The sequence below is a fragment of the Macaca fascicularis genome, chromosome 9 (assembly GCF_037993035.2).
Source record: "Macaca fascicularis isolate 582-1 chromosome 9, T2T-MFA8v1.1".
NCBI lineage: Eukaryota > Metazoa > Chordata > Mammalia > Primates > Cercopithecidae > Macaca > Macaca fascicularis.
Window position 1 is genome coordinate 93771936 of NC_088383.1, and position 16082 is coordinate 93788017.

General features: G+C 46.8%; 2 long non-coding RNA genes across 2 annotated transcripts in view; one reads left to right on the top strand and one right to left on the bottom strand.

The window, feature by feature from the left end:
* LOC102120319 (uncharacterized) overlaps positions 1-6605 on the top strand; it is a 24640-nt gene extending 18035 nt beyond the window's left edge. Inside the window, exons 2-3 of the long non-coding RNA XR_001493521.4 lie at positions 4405-4623; positions 6208-6605. This is a non-coding gene — a long non-coding RNA (uncharacterized lncRNA). The remainder of the gene's footprint in view (positions 1-4404; positions 4624-6207) is intronic.
* LOC141407608 (uncharacterized) overlaps positions 1-14963 on the bottom strand; it is a 17927-nt gene extending 2964 nt beyond the window's left edge. The window contains exon 1 of the long non-coding RNA XR_012417286.1: positions 14851-14963. This is a non-coding gene — a long non-coding RNA (uncharacterized lncRNA). The remainder of the gene's footprint in view (positions 1-14850) is intronic.
* Between the last annotated feature and the right edge of the window lie 1119 nt (positions 14964-16082).

A 16082-nucleotide genomic window follows, 5' to 3' on the forward strand; every position in this document is an offset into this window, starting at 1 on the left:
TCCCAAAATATACCCAATCACTAAAATAATCATGGTGATCTACGAGCAATATACAGGCTGGACATGAATGTATATCCTTCTTTCATGTGGTAAAAGGGGGAGTAAATCAGCTGAACCACATAGAAACAATTCACAGAAAAGAGGGATTCATTTACTAGAATCAGATGGAAAGAGACTCTGGAGAATCAAAGACATCCAATGCCCAGTACATGGAAATCTGAATGGACTGTCCTGCCAGGATGAATACTGATGGAGTTTATTTCAGAGTCACAATAAAAAAATAAGCAACAAAGAAGAGCAATTAATTTGGACTAGATTGTGGAAGAACTTGGGAATCATCATGCTTATATTTTGCACTGCTTTTTAAAGGAGTAATAACAGTGTGTGATCTAGTTTTGCTCTGTGTCCCCACCCAAATCTCATCTCGAATTATAATCTCCACATGTCAAGGGAGGAAGCTGGTGGGAGGTGATTAGATCATGAGGGCCATTTCCCCCATGCTGTTCTCACGATAGTGAATTCATTCTCATAAGATCTCATGGTTTAAGTGTTTGGCAGTTCCCCTCTCCCCTCACTCTCTGTGCTGCCACCATGTATGATGTACCTTGCTTCCCTTTTGCCTTCCACCATTATTGTAAGTTTCCTGAGAAAACTTTCAATTGACTTACAATTCCACAGTTACATGGAACTGTGAGTCAATTAAACCTTTTTTCTTTATAAATTCCCCAGTCTCAGGTAGTTCTTTATAGCAGTGTGAAAATGAACTAATAGAGCGTGCAAGGTCTACAATGGGCAGATTCATACAGCAGTGGAAGCAGAACAGATGGCAACAAGGACCAGTGAGGGAGGATGAGCAGATGTGTCAGGGGCTACTGCAGAAGTCTACAGGTGAAGTAACAATGCCTGAGAAGAGCTTATGGATCTACAAATAAAGCAACAAAAACATATGTGAGATGTCGCAAATGAAAAATCAACATGACTTTTTAACGTTTGGATAAAAGAAAGAAATAAGAAAAATATTGGTAGAGAGACTTTGAGAAAAGTAATCAGAACTAGGTTGAATTGAGTTATGGGGTGGGGGATTTTTAACTTTCCCCTTTTTATTAGGCACCTGAATGTTACCGTGATGTTACAAAATGAAGGGCCATCTAGGATGGGTAATTTTTATTTTTTGTAATTCCAGTGAATAGCTCTATGATATTCCTGTTATATCCAGCAATTCCACATATATTCAGCTTCTGAAACTCCTGGTTGGTTTTATATGTGAAATTTTTGTAACTTGGTAAATTCAAAGCTCTGAGATACAAGAAATCTGGAAAGTCAGGCAATATTAGCAATATCTGAAAATAACTTAAGACACTGAAGGAAAAATATCAAAAGCCCTGGAATATTTTGGAATGTGGATTTATAGATTTACTTAAAAAGAGAAGAGCCTTGATAAGATTTATTATATATATGTATTATTTACATGATATAAATATTAAACAATGCTAGATTATATGTAACTACAACAACAGCAAGACAAAAAGCATTAAAAAATAAAATAAAACTTCATTTGGTAAAAGAAAGTACAGACCAAAATGTATACCTAATTTAGGCCACGTTCTACCCTGGGATGGGTCCTTCCTACCTTCAGGCCAATGTTGCAAATGCTGAGCCAGTCATGGCATCCCAACAGGACAGAAACTCCTTCCATGTAGGTGCTATTCAGATTCCCATGCAGCAGATGAGAAAACTGAGGCTCAGAGAAGTGAGGTCACTACTGAGGATGACCCATCTCAGGAAGGAGCAGTGCTGGCCAGGGGCAGGTGAGGTCACTTCTGGAGTTTCTGGAGGTCACTTCTGGACCCAGTTCCAGAGGAAGCAGACCCTGACATGACTCCCAAATTGGCCAAGGAAATGATGATCCAGTGGTTTCCATTTCACTCTTCCCTCACTCTCCACCTGTTTGGGGCCTTAAATCATCACTTTTGGCTCACACTTAGCTCCTCAGGGTATTCCTAGCATCAGAAAGAACCCGGATTCCAGGGTCCATCTCTTACTCCAAAGTCACAATCAAAGAATCACACAATAAGGCTTGAGCCTATGATTCTAAAAGCACCTCCTAAGCTCAGAAGGCAGAGAGGATCTGCTCATCAGTGAACAGAACAGAGCCCACAACCTGCAGCCCACACTCCAGTAACCAGAGCTTGATCAAGGAACCTGCAAGGAGTGGTTAAGATCAGGGGCCACAGCTAAACTCCCAGCTCCAACCTTTACATAGTACCAAGGACAAAGCCCAGAAAAATAAGCTGACACCTTAAAACCCAGGGGTCAGCAGTCAGTGTCGAGCCAGTGCCCAGAGCCAGAAGGCTGAGCCTGAAGCACAGCTAGTGTCCAATGCAAAGGATCCCACATGCAGAGCCTGAACTCTCACTCCTGGGAACCAAGATCAGAGTCCAAGAATAATGCAGGGTCCATCCCAGAGGCGGCGAGTGGGACATCCTGTTACCACAGACATACGGGGACAGAGAATCAACTTGGGCTGTACAAAGCAAAGCCATGTTCACAGTTTCTCCTCCTATGGACAGTGGCTTTGGGCCCTGGGTTCTAGGAGCTGGGAGATGCCCTGCATTGTTAACAGGTGACTCCTTCTTGCTCTGTCATTTCTGGCTTTCTGCTAGTACCTGTTCTGTGCTAGGGTTGTACTGGCTGGGCACAGTGATGAGCAGCACTCAGCTCTGTACTGAGGAGTTCACAGTTTGGTAGAGTGAGACCTCATCACTAGATGAAAATGGCTATAGGTTTTCCCAGCAGCGCTCCCGGCAGATAATCACAACTGAACCTAGCATGAGTTTCCACAGAACTCTCCTCTTTTGTTGTGTCCACAAAGAAGCCCAGAGAGTGATCTGAGGAAACCTGGTTGACAGATAGCTACAGGCCGGGCCCTGTAAAGGAAGTTTAATCCTCTGGACTCCACCCAGGAGTCACTTAATTGGCCAGGAGGGAACTTCCCTCCCTGGCTGATCTGATAGGAACAGGGTAAGGTCTCATGCTGCCTCCATCTCAGGCCACCCTACTCCTCTATGTCCCCACTGTCAGTCCCCGTCCTGCTTGTCCCCATAGGCCCAGCTCAGCTCTGCATCCATGAGGAATCCTTACTATGAATGATGACCAGGCCGAGCACACGCGGGGGCCCATCCTCAACACATCACCTTTGTTGTAACATTCCAAGAACTCTGAGAGGCAATTTCCACGTTAAGGAAGCCACTTTACTGGACAGAATCTTGGTGCCCAATAAAGGAGTATCACTGACTCCAGGTGACCCAGCCTGAAAGTTCGGCAGCCCAGTGCAAATGTCAGTAGGTCCCATTCCATAGTGTACTCATTCAGAACAGCTTCCTTGACAACCCTAACCCTTTCATCTAATCAGAAATACTTCAGCCACTGCCCAAGGTCCTGGGACTGCTCAACTCGGTCCATCAAACTGTAAGGCAGGAGCCTCAAGACCTGGAAGCCTAGCAACTTCTTCCTCTCCCAAAGGCGAAGTTTCTCTACTGTCTTCCCAGTTCCTGTAATCATTCCTGAGGACAAGGTTGATCTGCCTCACATGAGCATGTAGGCACCACAAAATCACATCACACGCTGTCACCTGGCTTCCAGACACCTAGGTGTTCAAATGACAGGTCTCAGCACATGCAGCCTGAGACAGCATTGTGAAGTGGGGGTGCCACTGGGAGAGGCCCACCAAGCCAGATGAAGAGCCTGGTGGCCCTAAGGGTCTGGTCCCCCTTATAAAGAAGGCAAAGCTGAGGAATCACAGCCAGAGCTACCTTCCTGTGGCTTTCACAGCTAAGCCTCATCCAACCCCACTCAGGACTCTGCAAAGCCAGAGCATCCAGGGCACCAGACCTGGATGGGATTAGAGTTCTCTGGGCCCTCCTGGAGTCATCACTACACACACTTCTCCCTCTAGTGAATCCTGAAGGTTAAGTCATTGCTATGTACTGAACGTTTGTGTCTGCCTAAAATTCATATGTTGAAGCCTAAATTCCCAAGGTGATAGTATTAGGAGATGGGGCCTTTGGTAAGTAATTAGGTCATAAGGGTGGAGCCCTGGTCAATGGGATTAGTGCCCTTATAAGAAGAGACAAGAAAGAGATCATCTCTTTCTGTCTCCACTATATGAGGATACAGTGACAAAATGGCCATCTGCAAACCAAGAGCAGTGCCCTCACCAAACATCAGATTGGCCAGTGCCTTGTTTTTAGACTTCCCAGCTCCAAGAACTGTGAGAGATAATTGTCTGTTGTTTAAGCCACCCAGTCTGTGGTTTTCTGTTATAGCAGCCTAGACTGCCTAAGACAGCCATTCTCTAAATCAACTAAAATGTATTGAGACAAACACCTTTCTTCTTTCTGAAAGGTAAAGTGAAGGTACAGGACATCCTGGAAGCTGAGCAGAGAAGCATGCAGCCGTTCCATCCCAGAGGAAGCAGCACTCCATGCCTAGGGGCTGAGAAGCAAACACTCCCTGCCAAATGTTCCATCACAATCAACAGATACAAGAGGATCCACTGCTAGAAGCTGGAGTTGAATTTCTCTTTCCCTTATTCTTTACCTCAGATCTGCAACCTCCTGTCTGGTGAGGATAAGATTTTGTTCAGCCTCCCAAGCTCTCAACCAATTACCATTAGCTTTTAGTTCTAAGGACAGAATCTGTCCCTGAGAGGAAGAAATGCTATTTCCAGCTTTTGTTTGTTATCTTGCAATGTCTTCTGTAGCTCTCTAACTCATTTTTATGACTCATCAGGTCTTTGGCTTCAAAACTTCCCACCTCTTGCTGTTAGTCATAATCTACTCTGACAGTAATAACCGAGACACAGACTCCATTTCTTTCTGCTAACAGAGTCCACTCATTTCATTTCCTCTCTCCTCTAAGATGTGGATCTGACCTTTTGATTCAGGCTTCTTCAGTTTCAGCCCCTTTCAGAGGACTTGTCAGTTCTGCTTTTCTGTACTTTTCTTCAGCAATGTTGGCATAGAATTGAATTTTCCTCTATTTTCAATGTTTAAATGTCCATCTGCCTTACAAAACCCTTCAGTTTCCTCTAGGATCCTTTTCCTCTAGGATCCAGTTTCCTCTAGGATCCAGGTTATCAATGTGATGTCCATTCTCTGATTGGACATGATCACCAATGTTCTCCTCTCCCAGGGAAGTTGCCAGTTCCCTGGTTTTGAGCTAACAATCCTGCAGAAACTTGAACGTACTCTTCACATGAGTGCTGGATCTCTATATGGAAATGATGAGACTTTTTTCAGTTTTCTCTGATAGGTTCACATATATGTGTCTCGGCGTCTTCCACTTGTGTTGTGATGAATTGAATTTCTTTGTCTAGAGCCTGTATCTTTCTTTTAGGATCAGACACTGATTGTCCTTGGTCTGAACATTGAGGCTTCTCATATCCCATGGTTGACTAGGATGTGATTCTATATTATTCACAGAGCTCAATTTGCCCAGAACACAAAGCACATCTGGATTTTCATATTCTCTGATCATAGGCTGACGTTTCATGGATACAGAGTGGTTGCCAGTCCTCAAGAGTTTACCTCTGGTGGAGGAATGCAAAATACTCACAAATCATCCACCTTTCTGAAATATGTGTCCTGTAGGAGGGGAAAGAAGCCATGAGAAAGAAGAAGGTATAGCATCCCAGGCAGTGGGCCAGACTGCACTGAGGCAGAAGGAGGAACAAAGTTTGCCATGTTGAAGAAGTGAAAGAACAAAGGCAGAGCAGTAGGCCTGGGAAGGAGGAAGCGGAGGTTTTCTGTAAGAAAAGGATGTGAGGGGAGTTTAGGAACTCACAGCAGACCAGTCACACTCTAGTGGTGACATAAAAAGGCAGGTGTTGGCAGTTGGAGCCACAGTCACACTGAATATTAATTGGGCTGAGGGGAAAATAATGGCTTTAAAAGCTAGCAGACTTTAGGTCCTATTTGCAGTTCTTCCCTCATCTGAGAAATGGGGATATTGACTCTGACCCCCACGGGATGCCTGGAGAGATTAAATGCCATGCAATGTGTAAAGTGCTTGGGTCTGACATCACAGGGAGATATCCAGTGCTAAGATTCATACAGATTCCCTAGGTCTTAAGCACTTTTGGTTAGCCTTGGTGGGTTTTTTCAAACCTTTAAACATTAATCTTCCCCAAATTTATCTTCTTTCCAGGTCCCCACAGGGTCCAGCCCTCCTTCTGTGATTTCCTCAAAATGACAACCTGGAGGCTATTGATGAGAGGACACCCAGTGGTGAGGAGACACTGGGTTCACAGTCCAAAGGCTGAGTACCAGTCATACTCAAGGTGAAGAAAAAAATGCACATAGTACGCCCGAGACTATTATTTTTAGAGGCCTACTTGCAAGGTTGGCCTTTGGCTGAAGTCTGGGAGCTTGGATTTCTCAAGGGTTCCCATCATTCCCACAACTTATAAGAGTGGCTCACTGTACCTAACTATTCTACAAACAATATGATTTATGCTAAACGCTTCTTTTCCTTCTAAGAGTCTGGAATTTTGGTGCACGCTAGGCAGAAAGTGCCTAACATCCAATAAAAACTTTGAACACTGAGTCTCTAATGAGCTTCCCTCATACATAATATCACACATATGTTGTCAGTCTGTTGCTGGAGGAATTAAGCATACCCTCTATGGCTCCATTGAAAGAGGACTCTTGGAAGCCTGCAATTGGCTTCCTCCAGACTTCACCTCCTGCACCTTTTTCCCTTTGCTGATTTTGCTTTGCACCTTTTCAGTATAATAAATTATAGCCAGGGCTAGGTGCAGTGACTCATGCCTGTAATCTCAGCACTTTGGAAGGCCAAGGTGGGTGGATCACCTGAGGTCAGGAGTCTGAGACCATCCTAGCCAACATGGTGAAGCCCCATATCTACTAAAAATACAAAAAATAGCCAGGAGTGGCTATTTTTGTGGTGGCACATGTCTGTAATCCCAGCTACTTGTGAGGCTGAGGCAGGAGAATTGCTTGAACCTGGGAGGCAGAGGTTGCAGTGAGCCATGATTAAGCCACTGCACTCCAGCCTGGGCAAGAGAGTGAGACTCTGTCTCATATAAATAAATAAGTAAACAAATTATAACCACAGGCATGACTATAGGCTAAGTCCCAGGAGTCCTCCTAGTGAATCATGGAACCTGGGAAGGGCCTTGTCACCACGACACAGATGACATACTGTATGCCACCTCAAGGTGTTGTGTGAATTAAGTGAGGTATTACCTACAAAGCAACTAGCACACAGAAGCACACATTAGTTACTCAACAAATGCCTGTTCTGTCTCCCTCCTTTTGTCCTTCTACATCTTTCTAAGTTTTCTCTCATAGCTCATTACTCTTTTATTCATTAACAAATGTTTGCTATGGTCCCACATGTTCCAGGCAGTGTGAAAGATACAGGACAGAAAGGCCACAGTGAGCCTGACCCTCTCTCCTCACCTCACAGTCCAATGTGTGAGGTTGTCTGTCTCCATTTCTGTGTTTGTATCTGGGCTGGCCTGAGACATCAGGGATGGGCAAGTTTCTGCACCTCTTCAAGATGTGCCTGTGGGTCCTCGATCCTCCCAGGACAAATCTTTGGCCAGACCCATGTTTCCTAGGGCAGTTTCTCAGGAGAAAGTGTCCAGGCAGGCCCAGCTCCCTGTATATCTGCAAGAGCCTCTTTTATGCTTTACAAGATGCAAGACCTGCTGCCTTTGTTCCCAGCCTGGCATGAAGAATCTGGCTAAAATCCTAACCCTACAGCCAAGAGCAACAACCTCCAGAAGGAGTAACCTCAAATGAAGCACCAGCCAGCAGAGCACAGAGACACCTGACCTGGAGCAGATCCAGTGACTTGTTGTTCAGGGCTTACAATATAGACTCCTGCCTATCCAGAGGGTAGAGACCACAATGTCGAATGCAGCCCAGAGTTCATCCAAGTAGCACAAGCCCTGACCAAGGCCTTGGTGTCCTGATTCCCAAGGTCTAAGTTCAGAGATCAGAGCAAAGAGACCAGGAGCTCTGATCTCCTAACCTTCAGGCATGATATCAGAGAACCAAGCCCAAAGACAGATGGATTGAGCCTAGACAGTCAGGACAGGGACCAGACCCCAAATTTAGAACTCAAGTTTCAAAGAAAAAATTTAGGTCAAGGCCCTGGGGTCAGCCTAGAGAGCAGCTCCCAGAACGAGGAGACCAGAGTCCAGGCCCAGAATCTACATCCCAGAGTTCATATCTTGGAAAGGGAGGAGGGGAGATACAGTACTGCTGTTTGTGAGATGCCTGGCACCCTGAGAAGTTCAGGAGACCTGAGTCTGGATTTAGTCTTTCAAATGCCAAGATCTTTACTAATTTGCAATGCTTTTCTTTCTCCTTGAAATGTACTTCCTCCTACTTCAATACTTTGGGATCCTTCCTATTCCCCAGCGAGGTTTTTCCTGACCACACAATCTTCAGTGATCTCTCCATTATTATCTCTTTCAGTCCCTCATTTGTCATCTTTGTTGCAACAATTGTATTAATATACATTTGTGTCATCTTTCCCCATTATACTGGGAGCTCACAAAGGCAATTATGTTTTCTGTTGTCTCCCCAGGTTCCCTCCCAGAGCCTAACACAAGTAACTTTCCAGAATTAATGTGTAGAATGAGAAGACAGGTGTCAGGTGGCAAGGGGGCGGGTGGGGGACGGGCAACCCCTGATCTCTTAGGGTATCCCTTGGCCCCCTGCAGTCCTAAGCATGGCCACAAGATGGCAGGGCTGACCCATACTTTCCCTGCGGGACACAGCAAAGTTTGTTCTTCCCTCAAGTGCCTTGGGCCTTCAGGGCCCGGATAACCCCTATCCCTCAGCATGGCCCTGGAAGCCATACAGAGCCGCCTGAGGGGAATAATCCTCCCTCTCCACCATTCTATCGCTGTTTAAACAGGGGAGTCAACTTGGGGCCAAGTATTTCCGGGTGAGTCTGACCTCGTTATTCTAGGTCTGCATGTGTCTGTCCGCACCTATCTCAGAAAGCAATCCGTCTTAGTTCTCTTTCGGTGACAAGAATTTTTTTTCTTGTTTTCTCAGTGGGTAGAGCTTCCCGATTAGCACTCTTACATATTTGCCATTACTAAATGCTCTCCTTCCTCCCATTTACAGCTGAATAACTGAGGCTCAACAAGATGAGGGCATTTGTCTAAGTCACAATCCTCAGGTCAGTATGGAGTGGAATGAAAATGAGATATGTGTACATTTGTCTGTGATGCCTTCCTGACCCCCTCACTTGTGGGGTCTGGCGGCTGGGTACCCGACTGTATGCAGAGGGGAAAGGCAGCTAGTCTGTAGCCCAGCCAGCCCCGTGGAACCAGCCTTTCCTTGACCCTTCTGGTAGAGAAGGTCTTCCTTAACCCTCCCCGACCGTCCCCCCACCTCCAATTCAATAGGCAGTTCATTCTCAATCAGTGCAACTCACTCTCCTCCAGGATCTCTACTTTTCTGTCCAGGACAGACTCACCTGTAACTCCATCTTCCTATTCTGGAGAGGTGGTTGTGGGGATTGGTTGGGTTCCTCTGAGGTAAGTGGGTCTCTTAAAGCTGCACTGGGCTGGGGGTCAATGTGTTGTGCCTGGGGAGGGAGGGAAGGAGGGGAAGAGGGAGGGGAGGAGGGGAAGAGGGAGGGGAGGAGGGGAAGAGGGAGGGGAGGAGGGGAAGAGGGAGGGAAGGAGGGGAAGAGGGAGGGAAGGAGGGGAAGAGGGAGGGAAGGAGGGAAGAGGGAAGCAGGGAGTGGACAAGGGAGACGGGGATGGGAAGAGGGAGGCAGGGAGAGAGGGGAGAAGGTGAGAAGGGGAGGAGGGAGGCAGGGAGGGGAGGAGGAAAGGACAGAAGGAGGGAGGCAGGGAGGGAAGGAGAGAGAAGCAAGGAAGAAAGGAAGGAGGGAAAGAGGAAAGGAGGGAAGGAAGAAACAGGGAGCCCAGCCTCAAGCCTCGGGGCCCAGAGCCGGCAAGGCCCACCCTTCTGCCTTCCTTTGCTGCTCAGCTTTCCCGTGAGGCCGGGCTGGAGGGACTCTTCATGTTACATCTGCAGACAGAGGGAGCACACAGGGCCTGTGGACTTACCGTGCACACGACGATGCGGACACACCTACTGTGCCAGGGCATCAAAGGACTCTCAGCTCCCAATTTACCCTTTGAAACATGCTCTGTGATAAACCACAGAATTCCTTTCAGCGTTTTTCGAGTGAGCACGATGCAAAGCTTTTTCAGTAGAGGGCGCTAGAGAGACCTCTAGAAAGGTCTAGAGGTCTAGAAAGAAAAAGGGGGCTCCTGCAGTTTCGGGAGGCCCTCTCGGGGGTCGGCCTGGCGGATGAGAACATCTGGAGGCACCGCGGTTGGAACACACAGTCTGGCCGCGAATCCGGGAGCTTGCAGTCGCGCCCTGACCTCGCCACCAACCCCCTGCAGCCCTTGCGGCAGGGACTCCGGGACCGAAGCTTCCTGCTGCACCTCTGTTGTGCTGCCTCTGCTCGTCCCTCTTCCCCTAGGTGTGTCTCCCGCAATCTTAGGGAAGCAGTGGTCCCCCCGACGGGGTCGTCGCGCTTCGGGCCTTCTGCTGCACCTGCGCCCCACTACCGCTGCGCGACCACTGCGGCCACCACCTGCGGCTTGCCTGGCCCACCTGTGCTCCGGAGGAGGGCTGATGCCTGCATGTCCCAGAACTGCAGAGAAGCTCTGGTCCAAAAACCAGCACAGTCACCCAGTGGGTTCAAGTACCCTTTCTCCAGTGAGGTCTGAACCACAGAGAATGTCTTACATTCTATAGTTACTTTTTAATCAGGGTTTGATAATTATTTATATTAAACTACCCCTGTTTTGAACACTGTGTGATGTCTGTTTCCTGATTGGCTCCAGAGTGTTAAACCTTTTCATCCTCGCAAAGCTACAGGTGAGTTCATTTAGTCACAGGTGGGGAGACAGATTTAAGAAATGGCACAGACTCACATTCAGATACTCCCCCCCACACACACATACACAAGTATGTGTACACAAGGGCCTGCACACGCACACACCTGTATGCGTAGAGGGTGAATTTTTGTCCGAGTGTACGGTGTGGGATATTAGGTAAACTAATGATGCAATTAATCCGTTAATAATGCAATTAATCTACCATTAATCTACAGCTGAGCTTTCTGTGTCTGGTCCCAGGGAGGTACAAAAGAGCAGGAAGGGTACCAGGAAAGCTGCCTCATGATATTGGAGGCTCTTTGGGGTCACTTACGGTTTTTTCCTGGTTGTACCTAGGCTTGGCTGTTACATGCAGCTGATCACAAGAATCAAGTGAGATGGTGTTGGGAAGAAGAGTTTTTCTGCCCAACTCCCTACATTTCTGATACTGCCGTAAATACCTAGATTTTTAACTGTCACAGGGAAGGGGGTTTGGTTGTCTAATTGGTTAGAGCCCAAGCACTCACTGAGCCATGGCTTTCGGTGATCCTCAAAATGTGAGCACCTCTCTGGGGTATCCTCCCTGTGTCCCCCGTTTCCGGCCTGGGGAGCCGCCATCTCTGTCTCTTCCACTCCTCCTTTCTGGTATCTGTGTGACTGGGTTGGTTTAGATGCAGGAGTACCATCTCTCCAACTCCGTTGTGTGTGTCAGAAAGCTTTGCTCATTTGTCTTTAATACTCCGAATCTCCCATTTCCAACCCCCTGACTTCCATGTCTCCAGTTTCCCAGTCCTGCAAGAGTCCTTTGCTTTGCTCTCCCAGTTCCTCGGTGTGTTCTTCAGCAATATCCACCCTGGTGGTTTGCACTTTCTATCGTGTTTATTATTCCAATGACTAATGTCCATGTTAATATTTCTACTTCACTGCTTTCCTACTGCCTCGTGCCTGTGTCATACGGGCAGTATCTTCACTGATTTCTCTATGGATATTGATTATACTTATTTTAAATTACTGGTATTCCTTTCCAATAATGTTGCAGCCAGTAGCGTGTGCTTCTGGTTCTTATCTTTCCATTGTGCTGACCGTGCCCCTCTCAGCCCTCTCCTTATCGCAGCAGTGAGAAACCTCCTTTTGGGGGTGTAACCTGTCTGGTCACCTCTGCCACATGCTGCTCTGGGTCGCCCACTGAGTCAAAGCAGAGGCAGAGAAAGGGCCTGGGCAAGAAGTGTCACTGCTTCCAGAAACCTGTAAATGAGGGTCACCCACCAGGAAATTCTTGGGTTTTTTTTTTAGACAGCAGCTGCCCCGGAGTGAGGACACTGGTGGAAGGAATATACCAGGCCTGGGAGTGAAGGGGCAGGAGGAAGAATGGGAGCAAGCAATGTCTGAGGAGACCCTGAGAGCCACATGTGTTCTGATTTCTGCAGCAAAAGAGCAGGTCTTTGCTATCTTAACTTCTAAGCTTCCCTTCACTGCAGCCACCCTGTGTTCAAGGCCACGTCACAGATAAGCATGTCTCTATCACATGGGCAGATATGACACCCTCGGACCACCCACACCGTGGCTGTAGGGGGCTAAGGTAGTCCTTGCCAGATGCTGTGGTTCTGTGTATTTGTGTTGGTTAAATGAAGGCCTATGACATTTACACGTTCTCAGAGAATTCATGAGCAAAAACAAGCAAAGAAAAAACAGCGGGACTGGAACACAGGACAGTACAGGATGAAAAGTATGGAAAGGTCAGGCCTTAGAGTTACAAAGGACATTGCTGACAACCAGAAAGCAGCCTACAGCTGTCAGCTGTCTCTCACAGCCTGTCTCTCACGGCCAGACCATGGTATTCCCTGCTGACCGTGAACACTTCCACAGAATATCGGTGTACAACAAAATTACTCTGTTGTAAGACCCCAAATCATTCCAAAATCATGCCTTCATACAGACAAAAGGTTTCTCTGTGAACCACAAAAACAAAAAACATGCCCCTCTCCTGCTTAACATAAACATTTGCCACTCTTTGACAAAATACAGCTTCGCCTTCCTCTGTTCTACTCATCTCCTAAATAAAAGATGCACAATCAGAATTGCCCAGCTTATGGACAGCACCCTATCCAGAAGAGATTCCTCCTTTGTAAACCCTTCCCCCAAAACCACCTAACACAAAACCAAGTCTTACAGAAATCCCCTCCCGACACCCTGTTACTGAGAAACCCTGGGGTACACCATTGTGCTCAATATTCCTGTAGAAACAAACGGAAAAAAAAAAAACTAAAAATAATCAATCCATTTTATCTGACTATAAGCATATTTCAGATGGTCCTCGCTTGGAGAGCAGTAACATTCTCATTCCTAGTGTCCTACTCACAGCATCCCAGTGGGAAAGGGAATGGGGTTCAAAATCGGATTCGAAAGGTATAAAACTGAGGTTCAGCCAGAATATGGAGTCTAAGCTCACATTCATGAGTCAAAACCAAGCCTTCTGGTTCCGAATCTCAAACCATGCCTCCCACATGAAGCCACCCAAGAACGCTGCTTCCCACGCTGAGAAGACTCTTGAACAGTCACCCTGGAGGGAATGAAGGCCTTTCTTAAGCAGGCTGTCGTGGTGAGCAGTGTGCCATGCACTCTGATTGTGGACCAGTTAAGGATACACCAATCTACAGTCAAGGCAGCGGTGCCTGCTTTCCCAGACGAGGAAACTAAGGACGTGAAGGCAGTGGAACTTGACTAAGGTCACACTGTTGGGAAGCGGGAGAGCTGGGATTTCACCCTAGTCTACAAAAAAGGGGATGTAGGGCACCAGGCAGTACTCCTGCAGATCAGAGAGGCAGTTGTCTCTGCAGCCTCTTTGGGGTGAGGTGGATTTCTTGTGGTGCTGCCAGAGTGGAAGCAGTGTTGGGAAGAGTTTTAAAGTCCAGAACAAATGCACACAGTGGCCTTGTGTATGGGATGGACTGCAGAGTGGGCATTGATGTGGAGAGAGACATTCAGGCTGCAGTATGTGGAGAGGGGCCTCTCCTGCTGGGAAAGGCCTTCTGGAGAGCAGGATGTAACTGGGCAACACTCCAATCTGTGGCTTAACTGCTAGATTGACTTTCCCTCAGATCCCCCCACCCTCTGAACCCAGTTCTAGGACATTTCAGGGTCTGGAGGGCAGTTTCCTAACCTCTGGACTAGGTAAACAATGAAAGCAAGCACTGTGATTAAAGCCAGCACCGCCGGTGACCTGGAGTCAACTACCTCGCCCCACCTGCTGCTACTGGAGCAGGAGCAGGGGAAGCTCTGGCTGCTAAAGAATAAGAAGGGAAACAAGTAATCTACTGTGTTCTTTAGGCCCTGGATCTCCTGATATCCATTGATGGCTTTAGGCATGTGGTTCTGTACCATCCTGGATTTTTCCAGGCACAGGGGACAGGTCAGCAGGAAATAAGGAAGCCAGTCCCTACACAAGCCAAGAAGACTTCAATTAGAAGGGACCTGGCAGTGCATCTTACTCACATTTCTTCTGGTGTTTGGAGGCCTCCATAGTATCCCCACCACATGGCCTCGCAGCCTCTGAACTTCCCATGATGGGCTCCCCAACACCCCAAGCTACATGGCATTTTTCTGAAAGCTATATTGGAAATGTAGTTGAGAATCAAGTGAACTATGCTTCATAAAAGTATTCTCCCATCCCTTCTAGATTGTCCCCATTAATCACAGGAACATGGTTCAAGCCGTTAACACTCACGATACTGATGATCTTGTACTGCCAAGTGCTGTTCTTTTGCTTTTTATCTCAGCTGAGCGGCCCCTAGATAGTCAAGTCGTAAATGTGTGTGCCCATGAAAACTTCTTATTATCGCTCACTATTGTAGCTAATTCTCAAGTGCAATCAATACCTCCTGTTTCTCAAACGTGCCCACCTTCATAATCCAGCTGCCATTACTCCAACCCAGGCCACTGTCTGCTACTTAGATCACGGCAAGCACTTCCTTTTAGATCTGCTTTTCTCCAGTCCTGTTCCCCTCAACACTATAGCCAGAAAGGTGCAAAATTCACATTGCAAAATTCAAATGTGATCATCTCTCCACTATTGCAGTTCCCCTAGTGACCCTTGGAAGGAAACCCAAAGTCTTTAACACAGTTTACAATTCTTATTGCAAGGATGAAACTTGAAGACATTGTGCTAAGTGAAATAAGCCAGATACAAAGGAGCTATTGTATGATTTCACATATATGAGGTACCCAGAATAGATGAATTCAGAGAGACAGAAAGTAAAACAGAAGTTACCAGTGGCTGTGGGTAGGGGTAAATGGAGAATTCTAGTTTAATGAGTTGAGAGTTTCAGTTTGGGATGATGAAAATTGTCCCATGATGTGGTGATGATAGCACAACAATGTGAATGTACTTAATGCTACTGAGTTGTATGCTTAATAATAATGGTCAAAATGGTATGTCTATTTTAGCACAATGAAAAAATGGAACAGTAAAGTCAATGACTATAATATCATAAAGTGTAAGTAGCATGAGAGAAAATAATTCAGGCTAAGAGGATAGAGACTGCTAGGTAGGACTATTTTAGAATAAGTGATCAAGGTACTTATTTCTCTGAAATTGGAATGTTTAAATAGAAGAGAAAGAGCTAGCTGGCAATGCCCGTAAGGGGTCCAGGCGTGGAGACATCAAGTGAAGAGTCTGAGGCAGGAATGACCTTAATGCATTAATGGCAGCAAGAGGTCTATATGCTTTCATGGATGGGTGTGTGCACGCATGCACGTGTCTGTGTGTGTAGTTGGTGGGCATGAGCATATGTCTGCATTTGTGAGTATCCTTGTTTTCCTGTTGGAAACAAGGAACTCAACATGACTAACCAGGTGAACCTAGTTATGGTAGTTCAGCAAGGAGATTTCCCAAAATGGATGGCAATTGAAAGAGAAATTTTACTGTATTGAAGCACACAGCTGCCGAGCACTGTGCTGGAGGCTCCTAAATTTCTCCTAGTCCCGAGAAGAGTTGTTTATTAATCTGGAGTTGAAGGCCAGGCCCGGGCTATCCTTGTTCACAAGGTTGATTGGGCCCTACATTGCTGAGCCTAGCCTCCTCCCTCAATCTGAGGCATCTGCCAGAGCCCCAGGCTAGAGGGCCAGCATCCTT